Here is a 13020-nt window from a genome sequence, read left to right as displayed (position 1 = left end):
GCTGTTATGGTCTACATTAGCACCGAGGTCATAAAGGGCTCTTCCTCCCACTTTCCACTACAAGGAAATTTATCAGTTTATCTTTTCCCAAAAAGTGAAATACTAAAATTTATGTCCAATTAGTGAGCATTTTAGGTTAATGTAGTTTAAGTTCAAGCCTATTTTTAAGTTCTGCTCTTACATCTTATTAAGCAACAAAACATCTCGGTGCTGGGTCAGTTGACAGTGTTCTTATGGGACTTTTAGATGATGAGGAGGTTATAAAAAATTATAGCTACATTAAAATTATGATTACATGCTTTTTCTTCTCTCTAGAAGTTTAATGGAGCCATGAACAACTGGCAAGGTCTTATAAGTCTGTATTAATCCTGATCCTTTATGTGCACCCAGAGCAAACCACAGCTACCTCCAAAAAGCAGGGCAAAAGACTTCTCAGACTACAAAGGAGGGAATCCCTTTGAGAGGATGTGGATCATGCGGAGGCTGCTCCCAGAACAGGAACCCCAAAATTGACTCTGAAAGTGTGAGATTCCCAAGTGCCCCTGGGCCCAGAGTTCTCCCTAATGACAGCTACAGCTGGCAGTAACTCTCTGTGTGCAGAGAGGCTGACTAACCTGCCCACAGTCACACAGCCTGTAGGGGACCTTGGCAGGATCAGGTCCAGGCTTCCCTCACAATAGCATGCGGACGCCCTCAAGGCAACCAGGAAAACCCTTGTGGATACACAGCCTGAAGCAGACTGCCAAGGCGACTGGCAGCAGCACATGACTCTCCAGGATCTGGGGGTTTTACTTTCCTCCTTTGACTTAAAAAAAAAAAAAGAAAGAAAGAAATGAAAGAACCTCAATACGCTATATGTGTGAATGAATGAATATGCTTTTGAATTATTCCAGAATCAAAGAAATCAAAGCCAGGAAGCACACAGGGTTATCAAGACAGTCTCTTAGTGTTGATGCCAGCTCTGGTTTTCTGGCCGGACAGGTCCTTTCTAAGAGGCGAGTGAAGGGGAATCTTCCATTACTCTGCAGAGATAATTACACCCTCAAAATGATAGCATTGTTAGAACCCTGCCTTAATGTTCAGTTTCCATTTTTATTCACATAATGTGGTGGATTTTCTTGGGGGTGCTGTTTCTGGGTTTGCCTCTCTTGCCTTATTAACAATCTGTTTTCTGGGCTCAGACAGAGCAATCTTCTTCAGCTGTAGTCCTGCTGTGGGAACCGCCTAACGTCTCTCCTCGTCATTGTTTCATTGTCCATTTTCTCTAAGTCTCAGTGATGTGATCCCAACACATCAATTCCTGAAGTGATTTCCCCTCACTATTAAAATGCAGCAGCAGCTTCTAGCGAGACCTTGGTGTTTCTGAGACCCTGATATTCTGGCCGTGAGTTTAGGAGAATAATGCCACAGTTCATTAACATAGCTGATGTTACTGAGTGCTTTCTGGACACCCCTCCACCAGCTTGCACCTTTGTGCTGCAGCCAGGCTGGGCCTTTTCATTTCAAGGCCTTTGCAAAGGTGCTTTCCTTGCCTTTGAACCCAAACCTTGTGCTGGAAGCAAGTGTCACCTGCGCAGTTACACAGATTGCTCTCTGCCCCAGGGCACTCAGCAGAGGGGCTGAGTGCTTTACACCCCAGCCCTTCCCCTGCTCCCTCAGCCTTGCCCTAAAATACAGACACTTATTTGCTGGAATGCACCATCAGGCTGGTGGAGACCTGACACCGCTTTCTCCTAATTCACTCTTACTCCTCTTCTGATCTCCATTAAAATGTTTTTGTAAAACATCTTCTGAATAGGTCAGGGGCCAATTTTTGCAATTTTTCTTCCTACTTTTCTTCCTAGTCTTTGGTCCAATTTGGAGATATAAACCCATGTGACTATCTAATTAATGCCTAAATCTTTTCCTGGACCAAAAGCTCCATGAGGGCAGAGACGGGCCCTGGGTTTGCTCCTCTTGGTACAGCAAGCACCTAGGACAATTCCAGATTCCAGCGCATAAATACTTGAGTAATGAGCAGCTGTCTCCTTCCCTGGAGGAGTACTAGGCATGATTTCATCAAATCCTCACAACAGGAAAAATGGGCCATTGTTATCTTCTCTTTGGGGTTGAAAACTCTGAGGCACAGAGGGGTAAAGGGAGTCATTCAGGGTCAACTATTTCTTGCTGAGACTGCAAACTCCCAGGAAACAGGGAAGGGGCCAGCTCACAGGCTCAAGAACATGGACGTCAAGGTCTAGCAACTGGTGGGTGCTAAATAGATGAAAACACAATAATTTGCCTAGATGGAAAGAAAGGGTGTGTGCCATAATCACAGAAAATGTCCTCTTTATTGGCCTGTACAGTATCCACCTGGCAGGTCCTCCTTGTCTGAGCCACTACAGGACAGCCCTATGTCAGGACACTGAAAAGAGTGGGTCTGTCATTTGCCTCTGGGGACACATTTGGTGAAGTTTTTCTTTTCAACTGCAATTTTCCTGCCTTAACTACGTTTTTGACTGCAGATATCATGATGTGCTCAGAGGAACAGTATTTCTGCCTGGGAATAGCAGAGGAAAGGAGACTGTGACTCTGAGGACACAAGGCTGGCCGAGCCCAACAAAAGGCTTTGGCCAGCAATGAAACCCTGAACCACGTTGTATCACAATGACATCCTCAAAAAGCAAAATGAGTTTCCTAATAGGCCTTCGAGGCAGTCATACGAGGCCACCTTTAGTGACATGCTTTCATGGCTAAATAATGCAGTGCTGTCTAGTTGGCAAACAAGAATAAGTATGAGAAAGCCAGTGAATATCAGGCTAAGTGGGCTTAGTCTTCAGAGAATATTCCCTGGGAATTATCAATCATTTGTGCAGGCCAGCTTGGAGGGAGAGAAACTATGCCAGGCCTTTTCCTCTCTTTTGGAAACTGGCTTCAGGTCAAATAAAAATAACGAGGCAAGCGCTCATGGCCAGGGAACTGGGGAGGGGAGAGGAGATCAAAATGTGAGTCATGGGAGACAGCAGCTGAGGCTCCTCAGGGGCTGAACCTGGACACCCCCAGAGCAGATCTTTTTGTGCATTCTAGAAGCACAAAAGCATTGCTGAGTATGTTTCCAAGAAGCCTTGCTTTATTAGTAGTGCTCATTTGTCATGTCTTTCTTCTTTCCCCCCTCAAAATGACTTATATACTTATGAACTATAAGAATCAATTCTATAATTCTGAGAAGGGACAGAAATTAATTTTTCTGATGGTGTGTGTATAAAAATGGATGTGCAGGCAGGTGTATACATGCACTCTCACCTGCTTTGGGGGATGCCAAAAGAAATTTGTAGGGCATAAAGAAGGTATAGTATGACAAAATACACAGTAAGAAAATCTGAGAAGATAGTCTTCATCCAGTTGTAACACAGTTAAAGAGGTATCATCCTGTAAAAAGCGTAAAGTAGAAAGCAGAAAAACTTGTTTGCTTTTGCAAACTGAATTTCAGAATCCAAATTCTATCTACTTTTCATTAGGCAAGAGATTGAGTTGTTTTCTTAGAACACAAAAGCACAAATGTTCCAGATGTAAAGGCTTTTACAGAGACAATGGCACAGGACCTGCATCAATCATCAAGACATCATCCACTGTCCAGTGCTGGCTACCGTCCACCCACTGCATTCTGAGAAGACCTCACCCTCACCTTAACAGCCTTCCCAGAGGCTCTCTCCTGGAGTCCTCACATTCCTGACTTACAGACTTCAACTATTTGGAAGAAATACAACAGAGGTCAACTGGAACAATACTTCTAGACCTACAGTGACTGACCCTTAGGTTGTAAACTCAGGATTCTTTTAATTCTGGTCTTCTATGATGGGAGAATAGCTCCCAGCACCACTGCAGCCTTACTCTCTGATAACCTTAAAGCACATTTCAGAATCATGGTTACTGGGAAGTGATCTTGCTTTCGCCCCCTCACTAATCTCTACCCTGGGGAACCAACAAGCACTTATTACCCTAGCATCAGCCTGAGTCACTCTCCCAGTTAAACACAGAGCTGAGGCCCACTTACACAACCCCATCATTGAAGCTGTTACGTTTCCAGATAACAGAGCTTGCTCAACGATGGACTGCCAGACCACATGTTTGCTCTGTGGGTGGCAGGTACAGTATAGCTATCTTAAAAACCAAGGCCATGGTACTTGGTATTGTTTGATAAATATACCCAGAGTGTGATGTTATTTAGTCCCCTTAGTAACTGCGACTTAAGGAGAAGCTTAAAGAGAGCAGCCTGTTTCCCATTCTCTCTCCCTAAGCTCGTAAGGATGAGCCCAGGCCAGGGGAACACAGCAGACAAGCAGACTCCATCCCCCTCCCACTCTTCCCAACCTGCTTTAGGGGATCCTCACCGTTTTTATGCCTTGGACCCCTTTCTACTTTGGCACTTTAGACTCCTTCTTAGAACAATATTTTTTAACAGCATAAATAATAGGATAAAGGCAATTCAATTATATTGAAATAGAGTTAGCAAAATATTAAAAGAACAGCTGGTAATATACTAACATCTGGGCTTCTAAATTATGTGGTAAGGAACAAGAGCTGATAGCAGGTCAGTTAGCTACTGTGATTTAAAAGGAGCAAACAGTGCAAATGATATTTCAACATTTCTGCAACCACACAACAGGACAGGAAGATATCACTGATTGCAGTCACAGAGTGCTGCTGACATTACTGAAGTTTATCGCCTGCATTCATAATTAATGGAGATGCTGGCTTTCAGTTAGAAATTAGAGAAAATCAAGAAGTAATTTTCTCCTTACCAAATTGTGGGATCTTTGAGTTATAAATGCTGGAGTTGTGATATGAGCCGGGGAAAGATGAATTTTACACTCACTACATGACAAAGACTAAAGATTTTTAAATAAAGACAATGAATTCTAACAATGAAATGAGACCATCTGAAAACAGAGTGTCAAGTAGTTATAGTATATGGCCAAAGAGTTATTAAAGGACTCTTCCTAGCTGGAAAAGGGATGCAATATAACACGGGCCTCTGTGTAAAAGTCACCCCTGTAGAGAAGTGATCCCTCCCCGACTCCTCTAGGTTTGGGGAATCCCTAGTTTGTATGCAATTCAGAAAGAAGCATGGCTGACTTAAGGAATCTATGACTTCCCCATGACATCTAAAGTGGGGCAGTCCTGGGGTATCTCTTCCTCAGCCTGTGGTGTCTGCACGAACTCCAGGGAGCATCAGGACCGAACTGTGGAACGTCCTGTTGGGGTCTGCAGAGAAGTGCAGAATTGTTGGTATGAAAACTTCACACATTTGGTGTCAGAAGTCTTGTGAGTAGAGAAACAGGTTTTTCTTTGCAGTGCTTGCTGTAGTTTGGGTCTGGGATGCCCCAAAGGTCCGGTGGTACTCTTGGTTCCCAGCAGAGTGCTATGGAAACATTGTGGAGCCTTTAAGAGGTGGGTCCTAAAGGAGGAAGGCAACCAAGGGGATAACAAGAACCTGGCCTCTTCCCTCTTCCTCTGTTTTACCTCTGGGCCATGAGGTGAAAAGTTTTGTTCTTCCACATCTTCCTGCTATGATGTGTAGCTTTGTCACAAGCCCAAAGCAATAAGGTTAGCTGCAGTAATCATGAAAGACTGAGACTTCAAGGACTGTGAGCCAAAAGCAATGTCTTCTCTTCGTAAGATGATTATGAAGTTGATTATGAAGTTATTACTGTAAGTTGATTATGGTACTTGATATAGTAACAGAAAGCTGACCAACACAGTGTTTCTAGATGCCCACATTCAAATCTCAGACCTGGTGAATGCATCTGTCCCTCTACATGGCAAAAGGAGCTTTGCACATTGGATTACTTAAAGATCTTGAGATAGGGAGAATGCTCTGGGTTATACCAGTGGGCCCAATGATATAATCATTTATGAGAGGGAGGTAGAAGGAAGTACCATGATCGAAGTAGGACATGCAATGACAGAAACAAGAAGTTTGCAGTGATACAAAGAAGGGCCTAGGAGCCAGGAACACAGGTGACCTCCAGAACCTGGAAAAGTCAAGACAACCAAATCTCCCTGGAGCCTCCAAAAGGAACAAGTCATACTAACATCTTGACTATAGCCCAGTAAAACTGATTCTGGACCTCTAGCTTCCAGAACTGGAACAGAATAAATGTGTGTTGGTTCAAGCCACCAGGTTTGTGGTAGTCAGAGCAGCCACAGGAAATGGACAAACCTCATAAATAGTGGAACCAAGATTGGAACCTAGATGGGCCTGCCATGCTTGCAAAGGCTCTCTGAACTTGTCCCAGTCTTCCAGAAGCAGCAGGAAGAAGGAGAGGAAGAAAGGGCCACCCATGTGCCAGACCTCCAGAGAGAGAGAGGCACCCAAGGATTTACAGCCTCGGCGTGACCCAAGTCCTAGAAGCGGCTCCCCTTCCTGCCTCTGTCTGAAGATGAATGCGAATGTAAAGAGCAAAGATGACTTACTGTCCTCTTGAGACTCTGGCCTTTGAAATGGATGAGACAGAAACCTGCTCTTCTGTAGTAAATTTAAAAGCCTACTCTTCCTGCCAAGATGGCATGGCAGCAAATTTTCTGCCCTGCCATCATTTAATCACAAGTTTAGTTTTAAAAAAAAAAAATGAGCCAGGGATTTACCTCAGCGGTTCTGCCTGCCTTGAAAGCACAAGGCCTGGAGTTTGATTCCTGGTACCAAAAAAACCCAAAACAAAACAAACCACGGGCAGTTTTCTGTGGCATTTTAAAGGCACAAATGTTTTCAGCCCACTGTTATTTTCAGCACACAGAGAGCATCATGCAGCCCGGGCTTGTCCTCAAATGGCACGGTGACACTTTTGTTTTCATCTCAGCTTGTAGTCATCAGATACCTTTCATCATGAAAGTATCATGGATTGTTTCTTTTTCTTTTTCATTTTTTTTTTGTCCAAGGATAGAACGTAGCTGAAAAGAAATTTCACCCAAAGCAACCTTTGCTTTTCTAAAACACAATCTTTGTTTCATTGAAGGTCTCAGTTTTAACGGTATCTTCATGAGACTTCTCCCCTGAGACATGATACCAGAAAGGCAGTAGTGTATTTTTGCTCCTTGTGCTTAGTTATTTATTTTTGCTAATGAATCTGACCAATTCTCAGGGCAATTCTTTCCAGCTAAAGTAAAAATCTATGCTACTCTTGTTCTTAATGTGCTAGCACATAATTTCATTGCCTCTAATTGGCTGGATGATTTAGGACTACATACTTCAAAAGAAGATGGCACTGGATTCATATATAAGATTAAAACCAACAAGAGATACGGCAGAATCCACTACTGTTGAAAGGCATGGAAGAAAACACCTTTAATAAACCTTCAGAGGACGTGGTAGGTTGTATTATTACCATTTTCCTTATGAGAGGATTGCACGTCTCTACCCTTCGCCTTATACCTTGCAGTTCCTTCCTGAAGGAGATGCCAATTTCCCTGTAACACTGATGTTGAATTTGGCCACTTAACTTACATTGGCCAATGCAAGTAAAATTTGCCATTGTACATTCAGCCACCCTACCAGTCTGCCATAAGGCTGAGGGAGGGGGCTGCTCCTTAATCCTGGGTCATAGGATGAAAAGACATGTGGAACAGAGCTCAAACTGATACACAGCTGATATGTAACAAAGCATGCAATAAACCTGTGGTGCTAAAGACACTGAAACTTGGAGATTGTTTGCTACTGCAGTAGACTCTAGAAAAAACTGACTAATACAGAGTACTGCAGGGTAGCTGGGGCAATACTGTATAGGAGAACACATCAGGATTCAAATTGGCTTTAACAAACAACCAAAAAAGGAGAGACTCTATTAAGGTGTACATCTAGATGTACCCCCAAAGCCTCATTCAATCATAGGTGGGGGTTTGGGGAGGTGATTGGATGATGGATGTGTGGTATTTATCAGTGGATTAGTCCACTGATGAGTTTATAGCTAAATGTGATGTTGGGATGAAAAGTTTGTTTGCAGAACATGGGTTGTCAGGAGCCATTCTATATGATTTTGGGGAAAAATCATTGCATAATTAAATCATGATTAGGGCCTAGTTCTCCAGTCTATAGGTCCCCTGATACTGTGAAGCTCCAGGGCAGGACTACACCAGCTGGAGACTTCCTGGGAGGAACCAAATCTTCCTCTGCACAGCTCCTCATAGTTCCAGGATCATCACCAGCCCTCTGAGTCAGGTGCCTGTTGTTTTGCCGATGTTCTGAATAAAGGTGTGGCAATCTCCAGGTCTGTGATCTTTGCTGCCCAGAGCAGCAGGGATCAGGTCAAAGCTCAGCTTCTCTAAGTCTCATTTTCTGTCTATATATTAATTAATTCACCCTGTGCGGTTGTGGCTCGCAGGAGACTAAGACCTGATGGAGAGGTTCTAGTAACGTCCCCTTTCCTGTCCCCCACAATGGGTCACAGGGGCTGTGGCCTGTAAGGGTCTATCTCCCTCCTCTTTCCTCGATCACTCTGCTTTCTGCTTGCCACACAATGAACTATTTTTCCTCTGCCATGCCTCTCTGCCATGCCGCCCTGACTGGAAGCAGTCAACTACGGAATGACACCTCTACAAACTGTGAGCCCACAGGAACCTTTTCTCTAAGTTGTGGGTGTTTGAAATTATGTGCCACCAATAAGAAAGTAGCTAAGACAAATTTTGGGGCCAGAGAAGAGGAGCTGTTACTGTGACACTACTGGACCACATGGCTCAGAAGCCCCTACAAGTGGCTTGCAGGAGCAACTTGAAAACATTCGGAGATGCTGGCTGGAGAAGCAGCCCTGGAAGCTGTTGGCTGAATTTGATGGGAGATTCTGGTCAGAGCTCAGAAGACCAGAATGCTGAAAGAAATGCAGCTGGTAAAGACCTTCTTCAGTTGGGAAAAGCACTGCACTGGCATTTGGACTCTGTGTATGATAGGCCACGTATGATAGGCTTTGGTGGAAAACTTTGTCTACATGTTGCTCCTGTCCTGAGAGTTTTCAGAAGACTGAGATTAAGGGAGACACACTAATCTGGTGGAAGACATTTGAAGGTGAGACCAAATAACCAAGAAACAAGGGGAAAGACCTCAGAAAAACTCTAAGTAAACTAACACCCATATGAGACAAAGCCTGAAGGGAAGATAGAGCTGCAAGAGACAAAAGACTGTTAAAATCTGCTGGGAAGGAAAGCAGCAGTGAAGCAACCACCTGCATTTTTACATGTGCTCTGCCCCTTTGCCGGCCCTCCAGAGAACTTTATATAAACCTCTGGATTTTGGGGCTTACTTGGTGTTCTCTTGCTCCCCTCATCTAGTGAGGGGCTTCCTTTTTGCTCTTTTAATAAAACACACCTGGTCATTCCCCAGCGCCTGCTGTTTTTTGTCACTTTCGTGTCACCTCAGAACAAGAACCCAGAGTGGGAGAGAACTGTGAGCCAAATGTTCAGGCTATACTTTGGGTACCATTAAGGGCTTTTAGTGAGGTCAAGAGCAAACAGCCCAGCAGAATGATTGTAGTTTGGCCAGAAAGGAGATTCAAGCCTGCAAAATTGGAGCAGAGCAGAACTTGATTATTTAAACAATTAGCATTGGGCTGGGGATTTGGCTCAGTGGTTCCACCACCTGCCTCTTATAGCATGTAGGGCCCAAGTTCAATTTCCAGTACCAAAATAAAAACAAAAACACCCAAAAACATTAGCATTAAAGGGGCTAGGGATTTAGCTCAGCGGCACCAGGTCTGCCTTGCAAGTGCAAGGTCCTGAGTTCAAACCCTGACATGTGTGGTTGCAGGGTGGGTGGAGAAGGGTGGAGATTAGTATTAAAAAGAAGCTAAGTACTTTACAACAGGACAATAGGAAGGATATATGAGGAACCAGAAAGGACCTACCCTTCACAGGCTCAAAATCACTCAGGTAAAATACTTTGAGAAGAGAGCCCCCGTGTACCCTGTTCCAGAATGGCCAGCTGCCTAGGGAATTGGTTCCTTGGGATTCTGTTTGTGTCCATTCTTAGTGATCAGTCATCTAGGCACTCAGAGCCCCCTGAAGCCAAGAGAGAAGGAAGCCTGGCTACTTCTCTAGCTGGGGCCAGACTGTGGCATCATCCACGTGGTGCTGGCTTTACATACACACAGAATGGAAGAGTTGTGGGGTCAGGAAGGCCTGGGAGGTCAGGCAGTGAGCTTCTGGGAGGGCAGTGTGTGAAGTTGTGTGAAGCCAAAGTGCCGTGGAGACCCCAGGATGTTAGAAAAGCCAGGAATGTAGATCGTCTGAGGAAAGCCACAGGAATGAGCAAAGCCGCCCCAAGTGAGAAGCTCGCAGGGCTACAACCACTGGGAGTGCCATAGGACATGACCACCCAAGCCTCTGGAGTTCACATCTCATCACAACTTTCCCCAGTGCTGGACACTGAACTACAGGACTTAATGTCTGCCCTGCTCTTTTCTGTCTTCCTTCTTTTCCACTCCCCTATTTTTCCCTTTTAGAATGAAATGTTAAGCCTGCGTGGTAGTGCACACCTGTAATCCCAGCACTTGGGAGGCTGAGTCAGGAGGATCACTGTGAGTTCGAGACCAGCCTGGGCTACACAGTGAGTTCCAGGGCAGTCTCAAATATATAGTGAGACTCTGTCTCAAAAAAACAAAACAAAACAAAACAAAAAAGAATGAAAAAAAGAACGAAATGTTTACCCTATGCTTTTGTATGTTGGCAGTGTTTAACTTTCTTTTGATTTTTACAGGGGCTCACCACTAAGAGTTTGAAAAGACTTTGGATATCGACTTTTCAACAATGCTAAAGTTGTTAGAATGTTGGCCACTCTCAGAAATGGACTAAAGAATGAATTTTGTGTAAAGGGATATGCGTGAGTCTTTTAGGGGCCAGTGATGGGATATTATGTTTTTACCTAGATGCCCCCCTAGAGACTCATGCAGTCATGGGTGGGATTGCCCACTGATGAGTTTATAACTAAATGTGATGTTGTGAGGTAAAGCCTAGTTGGAGGAGGTGGGCCACTGCGGGCATGGCCTGGAAGGATCCATCTCCCTCTCCTTCTTTGATTGCTTTCTGCTTCCTGCTGCCACACCATCAGCAATTCTCTTTTGCCATGCTCCTCTGCCACGCTGCCCTAGCTTGGAGCCAGCTCACTATGGACCAAAATCTCTACAAACTGTGAGCCAAAATAAACCTTTCTCCTTTAAATTGTGGGTACTGAGTATTGTGTCCCAGCAACAAGAAAGTACCTAAGACAGGGTATTTGTTTCACTTAACTAAAAGGGGATAGAGTTGGCTTTGGGCATAGCCACATAGTAAAGTTGGAAAAAAAAAATCAGAATGACTCAAGATTTTCACTGCCTCCAAGCTCTGTGGTTATTTCAGACAAAGTCTCATTAGGTGGCTGTCCTCTGCAGGTCAAGGTTTATAAACTCAAAGGTCTAAGTCTAGTGGAAATGAGAGAAACTCTTTCCTGGTCACTTCTTGAATAGACTTGAGATTATCTGACTGAACCAATTTGGGTAGCAACCACTGTGGTCAGGGGAAATTGCAGCTCGGATAGGCCAGGCTGGGTCCCTGCACCCAGCTCAGGGCCAGAGGTGGAGGCAGCTCACTGAACCATGGAAGACAGGTGATGTTCCAAGGAACACTGAAAGTTCTGTAACCAGAAAAAGGGTTAGAAATATCAATGCAGGGCCAGGGATTTAGCTCAGTGGTACTGCCACCTGCCTTGGAAGCACAATGTCCCAAATTCGATCCCCAGTACCAAAACAAAAAAGAAAAGTCAGGGCTAAGCTGGGGGAAAAAACCCCACAAAAGTCCATCACAGAAAGCAAGATAAAAAGAAGTAAAATAAGACCCTTTAGTTTTGCAACTGCTTTTCATTCTTAAAGTAATTCTGTAGAAAATATTAAAGATACAAAAATACATATGTTAGAAAAAAATCAGTCATCCACATTCCTGCCATTTGAGTGAAATATTCTTTTGAAAAAAACTTAGGCCTAGACTTATTTAATTCCATGATAATTGACTCTGAACATTTCCTTTCACCATATAATTTGCTTAATAAATATGTATATTTCGCACATCATAAATCCCAGTTATTTTTTATCAGCCTATGAGTAATTTTTAAAGGATTATCCATGTCCCTATGACACAAAAATGGAGGAATAAAGAAGAGGGATGGAAAAGAAATGGGTAACTGAGAATGAGCATTCAGAATGCAGGGTGTGCTAAATTATGGGGGAACCTGCGGAATAAGGACCCATCATTTATGTGCTAAGCAACTGGCAGCCACCCGTGACAAATGATCCCAGTCTACCAGCTGTGATCTGACAACAGAATGACATCAGAGCACTAAGGCAGCTGGCTTGGTAGAATTTGTCTATCTGAGAACATTAAAATAAGACCCTGACTCACACTTTAAATGGCTTCCAGGCCAGTGGATAGAATTATCTGAGGAGGTGGATTCTAGCAAACACTTCATGCCCAGAGGACTTGCTTCACATGGGTTATATTCCAAAATCAGAATATAGAAGGAAAATTTCATTGAGTGAAAAATTTCCCCTCAAAAATAACCATAGGAGAGCACAGTCTCCGTAATGATCATGTTAAGCACCGGGTAAAAGCAGCAACCAGAGCAGCTTGGATGCCTAGGTTCAAATCCTGCCTCTGCTACTTTACTGGCATTTGCCTCGTTCTTTCTCTGAAATACGCCTGGGCAGCACATGTCCATCACTCTCCCTGTGTCCCTCGCGTGTCTCAGCGTCCCTTGCAGTTGGTTTGGGGCCATGCTCTGTGAGGGGAAGTGGAAAGATGAGGAGCCTTCTAGGCCAAGGACATGAAGAACTGCTTGCCTTTTCCATCCTTTGCCCCAGGGACCAATATGTCCCAGAATGGCTGTAACTCGTAAGAGCTGCATTGGTCCTTGCATGAGCAAAAAATAAGTTGTGATGGGGTTGAACCACTGCTATTTTGACATTTTTTATAACTGCAACTTACCCCAGCCTAGCTTAGCCTAATACAGTGGGGGTAATATTTTTTTTT

General features: G+C 44.0%; 1 protein-coding gene across 6 annotated transcripts in view; it reads right to left on the bottom strand.

Moving 5' to 3' along the window:
• The window catches only part of Iqck (IQ motif containing K), a 121871-nt gene that overhangs the window by 62777 nt on the left and 46074 nt on the right, over window positions 1-13020 (bottom strand). The gene's annotated exons all lie outside the window — the stretch shown is intronic.

The sequence above is a fragment of the Fukomys damarensis genome, unplaced genomic scaffold, assembly GCF_012274545.1.
Source record: "Fukomys damarensis isolate Sample0158 unplaced genomic scaffold, DMR_v1.0_HiC HiC_scaffold_34, whole genome shotgun sequence".
Classification (NCBI taxonomy): domain Eukaryota; kingdom Metazoa; phylum Chordata; class Mammalia; order Rodentia; family Bathyergidae; genus Fukomys; species Fukomys damarensis.
The sequence above is the reverse complement of the archived record's forward strand: the minus strand, read 5'-3'. Positions and strand labels throughout refer to the sequence as shown.